The sequence below is a fragment of the Lactuca virosa genome, chromosome 4 (assembly GCF_052849685.1).
Source record: "Lactuca virosa cultivar CGN04683 chromosome 4, Lactuca_virosa_CGN04683_v6, whole genome shotgun sequence".
Classification (NCBI taxonomy): domain Eukaryota; kingdom Viridiplantae; phylum Streptophyta; class Magnoliopsida; order Asterales; family Asteraceae; genus Lactuca; species Lactuca virosa.
Genome location: NC_136429.1, coordinates 456,336,859 through 456,347,567, shown reverse-complemented (window position 1 = coordinate 456,347,567; position 10,709 = coordinate 456,336,859).

Here is a 10,709-nt window from a genome sequence, read left to right as displayed (position 1 = left end):
ATATAAAGTCATGTTACTTAATTAGTTTTAATCTTGAATTAATTATGAATTAATTTAGTGATTAAAAGGAAGACTAATTAAATCATGGGCTATTATATTTATATGGTGTGGGCTAACACTCATTTGGGAATGGGCTAAGCTTATATAGAAGTCCATGGATGATCCCTGGAGCTTTTACCCATGGATCCTTGGAAGAGGAAAAGACATGGGTTATTAGGGTTTCACCCTAACCATGTACACTATATAAACAAGCTTATGTTGCATGAAAAACACCCTAATGTGTGTGTAAGTGTGGTGGCCAAAATCAAGAGTTAGTATACTCTCTCATACATTTTCCAAGTTTGTGGTGATTTGTGATTTCCATTTGAGGCATTCACATTATTGGTGCTTGGCTCTCAAACTCCAAGGAATCAACAATCAACAAAAGGTATGTAATTCATCTAGTTCTTTTATGGTTAAAAGTACCCCATGCCATGCTAGATAGGTTATAAACCTTGGAAAATAATATTTTGCATGTATCTTAGACAAACATAGATCCAAGGTTTAATAGGGTTGCATGTACACTTAGGAAGTGTTAGAATGCTCAAAACCCAAAAGTGGTATCAGAGACTGGTTTGTTTGTTTGATACTTGATGCAAAATAGTGAAAAAAAGTCGAATTTTTTTTATGTCTGCCTGATGAACTCGCCGAGTCCATGGGGGGACTCGCCGAGTTCATGAGTAAACTCATCCTACTCGGCGAGTAGGTTCGTGCACTCGGCGAGTAGGAGCCTCAGAATGCAGATTTTCGACTTTTGCTGCTGAAAATGGACTAGAAACATTACCCTAAACTGTTTTGGTGTTTTAAAACTTGTTTTTGGTTGGTGTAATGGTTGTTCTAATCCATTTACAATAGCATATATCAAAATTTCATGCTTTGTATGTGTTCATATAATTTTTGAAACTTTGATAATCATGTTCATGTTCTTATGAATTTAGAAGATGATAGGAATTATTTGCTGAATTGTTTAGGATTAATTCTTGATCATTTATGTGTTTTAATGGAGTCCATAATTTGTCCTCAAGTTATGGATATCCAAAGGTCACTTCTTTTAAACACACACTTAAAACACATAAGTTACATGGAAATGAAGAGTCTTCATTTTTATGAACCTTTAATTCATAAGTTATGAAATGAAAGGTTTTGAATAGTTTCAAAACTTGTCCTCAAGTTTTGGAATTTGTAAAGTTACACACACTTTAATATACTTTAATTCCAAACCCTTAGAGTTTTAAAAGTTAAAATGCAACCCTTATACTATTTATAACATTAATGGTTAATTATTATATATATGTATAAGATCAAAGTCGTCTTACCGCTAGTACGCCTCATTCACGAAGCCAGTCTATAAGGTGGGTATAAGGTTGTTGCCTATAAAATGGCAACTTAATGGGTGTCCACTCTCACCCACCGCTTGCTTGACTGGTGGAGGGTCGTTAGCCGAACGGGTAGGACAAGGACTTATAAATTCTCATTAAAAGTATGATGAATATTATAAAGTAACTAAACCTTTTATAAATTCCCAATCTTAGTTACTTTAGGAAAATGTGAATATGGTGCTAACCCATGAAATTCACACTTTGTACCTTACCAAGTCGTTGGTGGAGCGTGTGTGGCTAACCGGCACACTAACTTGGACTAGTAAGGATCACGAAGGGTGACTTAATGTTTATCATAGATCGGTGGAGCGTGTGTGGTTAACCGGCACATTGATTAGGTGATAATATTAAGGGTACCAAGTGAATTTGCATGGTTATTCACACCTTGTTTTGTGATCCTCGGCATCCCAGTCACAAAACTTGAAGGGCACAATCGAGATTGAAACATGCCATTGAAAAGTTCAATGAATCTCAAAAGAATCTAGGAATTTCAAAAACCAATTAAACCTAATAATTCATTTCGTTTTCTTGGTGGAAATTGGTGAATCGTCATTCACCTACCTTCAAATATATTATAGATTAGATTACGGCATCCCTCTTCCAAGTTATAATATATTGTGTTGGATCCTAGCCTTAATATTACATTTGGGTGTATTATTAAGGATTCGATATATCTAATCTAAACTTGTTTTCTTCTTTTCAGATGTCTTCCAACAACAAAGCTTCGGGCTCTAACCCTACTGGCCCCTTTTCCCTCATGAACCTTTGTGGGAGGGTCATCTTTGATGGTTCCAACTTCATGGATTGGATCCAAAACATCAGGATGGTCACTCGTTACGAGGACAAGGAATATGTCCTCGATAAGGATCTAAAGGAGCTTGATGAGTCCACTGCTACTCCTGAGGAGGTCGCTGAGTATCAGGCACATGAAAGAGATGCCACCAAGGTGGCATGCATCATGATGGCCACCATGACAGCTGAACTCCAAAAGTCCTATGAGGACTATTACCCTTTTGAGATGCATCAGGATCTGATGGAAAGGTACCATCAGAGTGCTCGTCAAGAGTGGTATGAAATAATCTCCTCCATGATCACTACCCTTATGAAGGATAGCGAACCAATCACGAGCCACATGCAGAAAATGCAAAGGTGTGTGGACCGTCTAATGAAACTAAATGTGAACTTCCCTGAGGAGTTGGCAATTGATATCATTTTGCACTCCTTGCCATCGTGTTATGATCAATTTCGTATGACATACCACATGAACAAGGAGGAAGTCACACTCAGTAAGCTTCAAGGACTTCTGAAGACTGCCGAAAGTGGTCTTAAGAGTAAGTCGGTTGCTACTCCTACTCCTACTACTACCCCTGTTTTGGCTATCGGGCAAGGCAAAGGGAAGAATAGGAAGCACCCTTCGAAGGGTACCAAGGGAAAGTCCCTTGAAGGCTCCTCATCTGGAACCAAAGGTGGTTCTATCACTCCTTCTGCCATCCCTAAGGATGCTGAATGCTTCTACTGTCAAAATAAGGGGCACTGGAAGCGAAACTGCCCAAAGTACTTGCAGGATGTCAAGGATGGGAAAGTGAAACCATCCCATGCAGGTATTTACACTATATTGTCTAATAACTCACCATATTCTAATTCTTGGGTTCTTGATACAGGTTGTGGTATTCACATCTGTTGTGACTTGCAGGGCCTAAGAAGAAGTGAGGATGTGGAGCACGGAAAGATAAACTTAATCATGGGGAACAAGAAGGTTGCACCTGTTACCAAGATTGGAGTTTATACTTTGTTGCTAGATAGTGGGTTAAAGTTAGATTTGAATAAATGTGTGTACTCGTCTGAAATGGCGAGGAATATTATTTCCTTTCATGCTTTGTACAAACAAGGTTTTACCTTTTCTTTTGATAATGAAGTTGGTAGTATTAATGCTTTCTTTAATAATGTTCTTTATTTTAAAGCATTACCTTGTGATGGTGTGTATGAAGCTGTATCGATTGTTGATAATTTAGGAAATAATGTATTATGTATTGATTCTTCTACTAGCTTGGATAAAGCATCTTTGTGGCATTGTCGTCTTGGACATGTAAGCAAGAAACGCATAGGCCAGCTCCAAAAGGATGGAGTCTTGGAGTCGTTCGACCTCAAGTCGGATGATAGTTGTGAGTCTTGTCTACTTGGAAAAATGACAAAATTACCCTTCACTGGTACTTGTGCAACGGGTGAGGGTTTGTTGGACCTTATACATACTGATGTATGTGGACCATTCAAAACCGCCACAAGGGATGCTAATCGCTATTATGTGACTTTTATTGATGGTTTTAGTAGATATGGTTATGTCTACTTAATCAAACATAAGTCAGAAACTTTTGAAAGGTTTAAAGAGTTTAAACAGGAAGTAGAAAATCAATTGGGCAGGAACATTAAGATGCTTCGATCCGATCGAGGTGGTGAGTATCTTAGTACTGAGTTCCTCGACTATCTTAAGGAGTGTGGGATTGTCTCACAATTGACAACTCCCAGGACACCATAGCTGAATGGTGTGGCTGAGAGGCGCAATCGAACTTTGTTGGACTTGGTTCTCTCTATGATGAGTCGAGCTTCGCTACCAATCTCTTTTTTGGGGTATGCCTTAGAGACTGTCGCCCACATCCTTAATCTAGTCCCTACAAAGAAGGTTGCCAAAACACCTCATGAGATGTGGACTGGGAAAGTTCCCAATTTGGACCACATCAAGATCTGGGGTTGCGAGGCTTTCGTGAGGCGCGAGACTCATGACAAGCTCGAACCTCGAAGTGAAAGTTGTATTTTCATCGGCTACCCACAAAAATCCTTTGGTTACCTCTTCTACAGACCCAGTGAGAATGTGGTCTTTGTGGCTAGGAGAGGGGTCTTTCGAGAGAGAGAATTTATAAGCCAAGGAGACAGTGGAAGGCAAATTGACCTTAAAGAAATTCAAGAGTCAATTGGTGAAGGAACATCAGACACTAGCAATCAACCTGAGGAAACTCCTGTTGATCCAGCTGACGAGTTTGTACCTCTGAGGCGTTCCACAAGGGTTAGGAACACACTTGATTTTTATTATGGATTTCATATTACTACGGAAGGTGATACATTTATCAGTGACAGTACACTGGTAAATCTGGATGAACCTAACAGTGTTAAGGAAGACATGGCAGGCCCGGAGTCTGCTAAATGGAAGGAGGCTATGGACAACGAGATACAATCCATGTATGACAATCAAGTTTGGAACTTGGTTGACAATGTACCAGGCCGTAAGACAGTCGGGTGCAAATGGATCTTCAAGAAGAAAACCGACATGGAAGGGGAGGTGCACACTTATAGGGCTCGACTGGTTGCGAAGGGGTTTACTCAGACTCAGGGTATTGATTATGATGAAACCTTTTCACCAGTAGCAAAGATTAAGTCTATTAGGGTTATGCTAGCCATTGCTGCATTTTATGATTATGAAATATGGCAAATGGATGTCAAAACCCCTTTCCTTAATGGAAAGTTGGCTGAGGATGTTTACATGAATCAGCCAGAAGGTTTTGTCAGTGCAGAGTACCCCAATAGAGTGTGCAAGCTTGAGAAATCCATTTATGGATTGAAACAAGCATCTCGAAGTTGGAATCTTTGTTTCGATGAGAAGGTCAAAGAGTTTGGTTTCTCAAGAAGTGAAGATGAGTCCTGCGTGTATGTCAGAACTAGTGGGAGTATAGTTAGCTTTTTGGTACTGTATGTGGATGACATACTACTCATAGGAAATGACATCCCAACTTTGCAGGAGGTTAAGTCCTGGCTTGGGAAGTGCTTTGCTATGAAGGACCTTGGAGAAGCTACATATATCCTAGGGATAAGGATATTAAGAGAAAGGAGTAAAAGACTAATTGGACTTAGTCAGAGTATCTACTTGGATAAGGTGTTGAAAAGGTTCAACATGCAGAATTCCAAGAAAGGTGAATTACCGATCCAAAGCAATGCCAAACTGAGTAAGGCTCAGAGCCCGAGTACAGAAGATGAGATAGCTGAGATGAGTCGATTACCTTATGCTTCCGCTGTTGGTTCGATCATGTATGCTATGACTTGTACCCGTCCTGATGTGGCCTTCGCTTTGAGCATGGTCAGCAGATATCAGGGGAACCCTGGCAAGGCTCATTGGACTGCGGTAAAGAATATTCTCAAGTACCTGCGGAGGAGTAAGGATTGGATCCTTACCCTTGGTGGGAGTGATGACTTGAGAGTAGTAGGGTATATTGATGCTAGCTTTCAGACTGATAGGGATAACTTCCGCTCTCAGTCGGGCTGGGTCTTTACCTTAAATGGAGGGGCAATCACTTGGAAGAGTTCCAAACAGGAGACTGTAGCTGATTCGACTTGTGAATCAGTGTACATAGCAGCGAGTGAAGCGGCAAAGGAGGCGATATGGCTGAGGAACTTCATCGGAGACCTTGGAGTTGTACCAGCTATTAAGGAGCCTATGGAGATTTTCTGTGACAGCAATAGTGCGGTTGCCTTAGCCAAGGAACCAAGAGATCATGGCAGATCCCGACACATTGACAGAAAATATCACTTCATAAGACACAAGATAGAAGAGGGACTCCTCGTGGCAAAGAGGGTATCGTCAGATGAGAACCCTGCGGATCCCCTTACGAAGGGACTGACAAGGGTGAAGCATTTGCAGCATGCGAAGCGCATCGGGCTGAGGGACGATATTAGTTTTACAGATTATATAGCCTTTTCTGAAACTTGTAAAATGTAATCGACGTTTGATGATGAATAAAATTTGTGATTTATTTATGAGTAAAGTGTTGCTATCATTGTCAATTATTTACTATTGTTTCAGTTTTGCATGTTTTGACTTCCAGAATAATTAATTTATTCAAACTCTCCATAGTCGGTCATATGTCGGAAGTAGGTATGAATCAAGACTGTCATGAATTGGGATTGTAGATGACTAAAGGTGTTTAGCCATAGCAATGGTTGCTACAACATTCATGAGTACTCATAAGTTATGAGTATTGGAATAAACCCACGCTCACTTGTATCACTTCATGGAATTTATCTCGAGTGATCGTGAGACGGTAATATCATATAAGTTTTCAAACCTAGAGATATGAGTTGTTACCTATGAGTTGGTTGTGCATTGATTGCACGTAAACGCGTCAGTAACTTGATGTTATAAAACGTGCCTTTGTGTGCAATTCAATAAGTAGTAGAACAAGCATATGAGTCGAAGTTTATCTGTTCCTTCTAGAAATAGAAGCGATATCTGGGCCCCTCGATGATTTTGTGTTGACCCATGTACCGGGCCCGGTCAGAACTAAATTGATGTGTTCAGTTAAGTTATTTGTCAAACAAATCGGAAATCAAGAAACAACTGCTAGACAGTAAGTAAGACATTGTTCCATGTATTTGTCCAGCTGATATCATGAGAGCAGAGGATTATATGATCACTTATCTAAAATGGCGCTTCATAGTTCACAAGAGTTTTCGAGAGCTACGAGTGCCGGTTGGTTCCTGAAGTAATATAGGCAAATACAGTTATTAGACTTATCCAAGTGGGAGTCTGTTGGATAAGGTGTCTAAGTCCATAACTTATTTGGTATATACTTGACCCGACCCGGCATCGTCCATTTGGGTTGCACTTCACCCAAACTAGTTATGGATAATTTTATGAGAGTTGTATACTTACGATTTATTAATATATTATAAGTTATAATATATTAATATAAAGTCATGTTACTTAATTAGTTTTAATCTTGACCTAATTATGAATTAATTTAGTGATTAAAAGGAAGACTAATTAAATCATGGGCTATTATATTTATATGGTGTGGGCTAACACTCATTTGGGAATGGGCTAAGCTTATATGGAAGTCCATGGATGATCCATGGAGCTTTTACCCATCGATCCTTGGAAGAGGAAAAGACATGGGTTATTAGGGTTTCACCCTAACCATGTACACTATATAAACAAGCTTATGTTGCATGAAAAACACCCTAATGTGTGTGTAAGTGTGGTGGCCAAAATCAAGAGTTAGTATACTGTCTCATACATTTTCCAAGTTTGTGGTGATTTGTGATTTCCATTTGAGGCATTCACATTATTTGTGCTTGGCTCTCAAACTCCAAGGAATCAACAATCAACAAAAGGTATGTAATTCATCTAGTTCTTTTATGGTTAAAAGTACCCCATGCCATGCTAGATAGGTTATAAACCTTGGAAAATAATATTTTGCATGTATCTTAGACAAACATAGATCCAAGGTTTAATAGGGTTGCATGTACACTTAGGAAGTGTTAGAATGCTCAAAACCCAACAATCACAAGACTAGGTTAGTGACAAATCCAAACTCATATGGATTGAACTTGTGCAATCTTAACTTCTTGCCACCTGGCAGTACAGGGCCTACCATTGCTTCCAAGTTGTTATGCAACCAATTGAGAACTTCCAGAACTCCTATGCAAAGACAACTTTAACTGGAATGGGCACAGAATATGTCAACACGATAGGTTATAAACCTCAAGCCGTGTGCTAGTGAAGAATCTCAGGTTTTATTCTTGATTAGTTCTTGAGACTTTCAAGACCTTTAAGACTCCCACTGTCCTCTTGACATATAAGACTCTCTTGTCAAATATTCAAGGGATAGTGCGGATTCTTTATCAAGACAAACACTTCACACAATTGGCCTTAGTTGGTCTTTATTTTATCCAAAACATCACAACTTACCAATTTCAAATGTACAAGAGTAGGACACTTTTACTCTTACATTTGACAAGTGTTTTAAACCTTTCTTTAAGATATGTCACTCAAGTTACAATCTTGGAGTATGACTCTAAGAATTGTTTTGGAACGAAGTATGACTCATCTTCCTGATCTAACCATTTCAACAATTCATGACTCCTCTTCTTAGTCATAAGAATGCACTAAGATGACCTTTAGAGGACTAATTGTGATATGATTTCTAAATCATTAAGATGATCACAAACATGATACTAAAGTACTCTCCCAACTTTTTAGATTTGAGAAACTTTTATCTTTCTGCCTAATTTGATTCTTCCCATTCGTTCTGCCATACATTGAGACTTTTCCAATGTTTCAGAATTATACTTAAACTTGTAAGTATAACCATATTTACTAAACTTTAGTAAATCAAATAGTCTTAACGAGCTTTGTGGTGGACATGACCAGTGCATAAGAATGTGTACTCGATCCCTTTAGTCCTTCACTTGACTCACACATCCATGTGAACAAGTAATTAGTCTTAATTTTCCAATGCTTGAAAGTTCTCATTCATCATACTATTCAACTTGCATGATTCCAAGTTTCGGTCCAATTAAAACTTGGGTGATGAGGAACTTTCCTGATTTGGTAAATTTAGACACTACCACAAATGAAAGAATCAAATCCATTTTCCAATATTGCTATCAGTGGAATCATATAAGCAACAATTTTCCACAAATGCCATTGTAAGGATACTTCAAATAAATAAAATTAAACAATTTTCTTTTATTTTAAAACTTTGCGGAAAAACTTATCCTTACAATCCACATGGAAAATTGTTGTTATCTATTCCTTAGCAATATATCATAACTTCTTAAGCAACTGCTCAAAATTCTGATGCGATCGAAATCCACGTTCGCGATCAGAATCAGCATATACTTCCTTTAAGATTTCTCTATATTCTTTGATTCTTAAAACATCAACATGTGACCCAGTCACATCATGTAATGAGGATCTCATAATAGAACTTAACAGAGTTAGATAATGGGCTCTACCTGATGTAGAGTCAAACTTATTGACTTTAACATCCTTTGGTAAATTTGGCAGCTTTGCAATCAACGCCCCTTCCTTTGGCAAAATAAACATATGGACCCTTTGGTAATGGGACTATCTCAGACTTAGCCTTTATCTTTACCATTTGGTCAACAGGGTTGACTATGGCCAATCCCTTTCCATTGGGAAGAGAATGCTTTTTCTGGATTTCCAGTGTCACCATTGTCACTGTCCATAAATTATTTTTTGGAAGTTGATCTTCTAATCAAATTTGCTTTACTATCGTTCCAAGTCATTGCTGATTCAGCAGCACCAAGCAGATAGATATGATCATTAAGGTTCATGTCATAGTTTGTTTCATAGTAGTCCCAAAGGAACTCACTATGTGACTTAGAAAGTGATTGAACATCCAACTTTTTCAAGACTTTGACACCCAACTCTCCCGGCTTGTCAATATGTGACTTCATCTCTAAGATGTGATCACACATAGACCTTGCTTGCCATTAGGGCTTGAGTGACCTTGAACTTGTGGGTTAGGGAGAATAATTAGAGGAGGTGGAGGAAGAGAAGTATGACTTCCATGAGCCAAACTCGGGAAGTCATATTCATTAGGAAAGCTTGGTTTGGGGAGATCATTGTTGTCTAAACCAGACATCAACAATGGCAGAAATTCACGTAAAGTTGATTTAAGTCCTTAATATAACACCCAATATGATATATTAAGGCTAGGACCCAACAAACTATTTTATAACTTGGAAGAGGGATGTCGTAATCCAAGCTATAAAATATTTGAAGGTAGGTGAATGACGATTCAGCAATTTCCACCAAGATAAACGAAATGTATTATTAGGTTTTAATTGGTTTTGAAACTCCTAGATTCTTTTGAGATTCATTGAACTTTTCAATGGCATGTTTCAATCTCGAGTGTGCCCTTCAGGTTTTGTGACTGGGATGCCGAGGATCACAAAACAAGGTGTGAAGTAACCATGCAAATATACTTGGTACCCTTAATATTTACCCCTCAATCGATGTGTCGGTTAAGCACACACGCTCCAACGATACTATGATAAACATTAAGTTACCCTTTGCCTACCTTGTTATGTCCAGGTTAGTGTGCCGGTTTACCACACACGCTCCACTAACAGCTTAAACAAAGTGCAAAGTGTAATTTCATGGATTAGCACCTTATTCACATTTTCCTAAGTAACTAAGATTGGGAATTTATAAGTGTTTAGTTACTTAGTATTTATCATTATACTTATAATGAGGGGGAGAATTATAGTCCTTGTCCTACCTGTTCGGCTAACGACCCTCCACCGGTGAAGGAAGCGGTGAGTAAGAGTGGACACCCATTAAACTGCCATTTTATAGGCAGTAACCTTATACCCCCCTTATAGACCGGCTTCGTGAATGAGGCCTACTAATGGTAAGACGACTTTATCTTATACATATCTATATAATTAAAATTATAATAATAGTATAAGAGTTGAATTTTAAACTTTTAAAATTCT